This window comes from Hibiscus syriacus, unplaced genomic scaffold (assembly GCF_006381635.1).
Source record: "Hibiscus syriacus cultivar Baekdansim isolate YM2019G1 unplaced genomic scaffold, ASM638163v2 tig00112981_pilon, whole genome shotgun sequence".
NCBI lineage: Eukaryota > Viridiplantae > Streptophyta > Magnoliopsida > Malvales > Malvaceae > Hibiscus > Hibiscus syriacus.
The window spans coordinates 626,537-629,965 of NW_024063431.1; the positions used below are offsets into that span (position 1 = coordinate 626,537).

General features: G+C 37.3%; 1 pseudogene; it reads left to right on the top strand.

Moving 5' to 3' along the window:
- Window positions 1-449: 449 nt before the first annotated feature.
- On the top strand, window positions 450-2,919 carry LOC120184975 (annotated as a pseudogene).
- Window positions 2,920-3,429: the final 510 nt, after the last annotated feature.

Sequence of the window (3,429 nt, forward strand, 5' to 3'; positions counted from 1 at the left end):
TCAAAAAGTTTGCGAGCAACTCGAAAAAATATGATAAATGTATATGAAAAATATATGTATTTTTATATGGATATAAAAAACAGAAAAAATTAGAGTCAAATAGTACCATAATATTATAAATATTTACAGTTAGATTTAAACAGAAATTCAACAACTAGACTCGACTAAAACAATGAGTTATAAAATAAGACTCGTAAACTTGAATAGCTTAATTTTTTAATCTTGATTCGATTGAACGTTGACCCTAATTCGAAGAAAACTTGTAGGTATTAATTATGAAGTACATTATGTATTTCTTGTTTTGTCATCGAAAGATTGTAGAATATCCTTCATATTCCACAAATTTCTTGTTCTGACACCAAAGCCTTGATATCAACGTTTGTATAATATTACAATTTCCTATACAAAATGAGGCGCACAATAAGCAATGAGATACGCAAGCAAAAGCAATGGCCTCAGGCGACAATCTAGGAGTGCTCGAAGCTCTCGACAATCTAACAATGGTACTATGTGAAAGCCATCGTGATCGCCGGCATGGGATTTTTCACCGACGCTTATGATCTCTTCTGCATCACAACCGTGTCCAAACTCTTGGGCCGCCTTTACTACCACGATCCTCATGCAAACAAGCCGGGAAAGCTCCATAGTATCAAATTGCGGTTGCAGATTTTGTTACGGATGCGATTGCGGTGTCGCGGTTGCAGATACTGCGATGTTACGTAATGTGTTACTACTGTCGAGGGTGTGATCTCTTCCTCAAAATTACAATACGTCTAAAATATTATATTTATACATTTTACCATTATCTTTAATATACTAATATAATATACTTTTTAATATTTTATTTTGAAAATAAAAATTTAGTTTCATAGATAAAAATTTATTAAAACAAATATAAACTATAGAAGTGTTATCATACTGGATAATGGTAATAACAATTATAATGTTAATGAATAACTATACTATTATATCACATATTAGATAAAATTTTATAGTTTTATAGTAAATAGATAAAATATATACTATTATAGTATTATAAAGTGAATTATCTCTTATACACAATTTATATAATAGTAAATAAACATATAATTATGATACTTAATGTTAATATAAAAATTTAATTTAAAATTAATCACATCAATTTTAGATATGAGAAAAATTCAATTTAAATTTAAATTAATTTAATTTTAAAATAACGTTAATAAATAATTTAATTAATTCAAATTTAAGTAACTAATTTTAAAAACATCACTATTAGATATTATTAATGATATATATTTATAACTCAGTTTTAAGAATTAAATTAGAACAATTATTTTATATTTAAGATAATTTAAAGTTTGTTGCGGCGTTGCGGCGTAATTTATAGCGTGTTGCGGTGTTACGTAACGGTTTTTGACCGCAATAATTATGATGCAATTCCCTTATCGCGTTGCGCCGATATTACGTCACGGTAACCTTAAAAATCGTTACGATGCGGGCGTTACGCTGCGTTGCGGCCGCGATTTAGTACTATGGAAAGCTCCCACATGACGTTAACAACTTGGTCACCGGTGTAGCCTTGTTCGGAACTCTCAGCGGCCAACTGGTGTTCGGTTGGCTCGGTGACAAACTCAGCCGGAAGAAAGTGTATGGGATTACTCTCATCCTCATGGTGTTTAGCGCCATTTGCTCGGGACTATCGTTTGGACCCACTCCAGTTCTGTGATCGGAACCTTTTGTTTCTTTAGATTTTGGCTTGGTTTTGGCATAGGCGGCGACTATCCCCTTTCCGCTACAATCATGTCAGAATATGCTAACAAGAAGACTCGTGGGGTGTTCATTGCGGCTGTTTTCGCCATGCAAGGTGTCGGGATTATATTCGCCGGCTTAGTTTCCATGATTCTTTCGGGTGTCTTCCTTAAGCTCTTCCCAGCACCTACTTTCAAACAAGATCAAATCCTTTCTACGTAACCAGAAGCAGATTATATGGCGGATTGTGCTCATGTTTGGTGCTTTACTTGCTCTTTAACATTTTATTGGCGGATGAAGATGCGGAACCGGTCGATACACCGCGATTATCGAAGGAAATGCGAAACAAGGCGGCCGATTTGGGCCGAGTTCTCGACGTGGAACTCAACGTGGAATCGGATAAGGTTTCCCAATATTCAAGGCCGCAAATTAGAACACATTACTATCACGAGTTCTTTAGACGCCATGGGTATCATCTTATAGGTACAATGACCACGTGGTTTTTTATTGGACATTGCTTTCTACAGTCAAAACCTAACCCAAAAGGACATTTTCCCAGCCATGGGGCTCACCAATAAAGCTCCGGATGTGAACGCCATTAGAGAAGTGTTTGAGACCTCACGTGCCCTGTTCGTTGTTGCTTTGCTTGGTACATTCCCAGGGTACTGGTTCACCGTACTGTTCATTTAAAAGATTGGCCGATTCATCATCCACTCGTCGGATTCTTCAAGATGTTCATCTCCATGCTGATTCTTGGCGTCAAATATGGGTTATGGGTACCTAGGGACCATAAAGTTTTTATTTGTTGTTCTTTATGGGTTAACCTTCTTTTTCGCCAACTTTGGCCCCAACAGTACGACCTTTGTGCTGCCGGCCGAGCTCTTCCCAATCAGGGTGAGATCCACTTGTCATACGCTGAATGCGTCGGGGAAGGCCAATGCCATGATCGGAGCTTTCGTGGTTCAACATATACATTGGACGAGGATGTTAAGAAAATCAAGACTGCCATCATCGCTTTGGCCTTTACTAATTTGTTGGGATTTTGTTTCACATTCTGGTCCGGAAACCAAAGGTCGGTCTTTAGAAGAAATTTCAGGAGGATGGTGGGCGGCGGCGGTGGTCAGAGAGACTCAAATGGCTGCCCGCCGATCGGTTGTTATGCAAGCAAATGACAGATTTGAAGGGTGAATTATTTGCTTGCTATGGACGATGATCGTTAGATTACTTAACTAGCTAGTTTAGAAGTGTGGAGGGAGAAAGATAAAAGAACTGTTGAATAAAAGGCGAGAGACAATAGGCTTTCCGCCAGGATTTTCGTTTGGTTTTTAACTAAAAGAACTGTTGAATAAGACCCGCAACCACTGTTATCCAGGTCAATACAATACACCGAAGGGTAATTACTCCTGGTCTCCTACTACCTTTAAGTAAACGTTAAAGCCAAGATTTCATATTTAAGGGTAAACTACACGTTCAGTACTTACAATATTATTTTTGTTCCATTTTAGTACTTGAATTGTATTTTTTTTTCAAAAGCATACCTAACGTTTAGTTTATGTTTCATTTGTATGTGTTGCCTTGCATCTTCGTGAGGCGTACCACCAAATTGTTCAATAGTGGGCTGCATGAATATCGGGGCTACAATACCTGGGTTGAGATCATTCAAGATGGGAGCTAAGTGATCTCTAATAGCACGTGGAC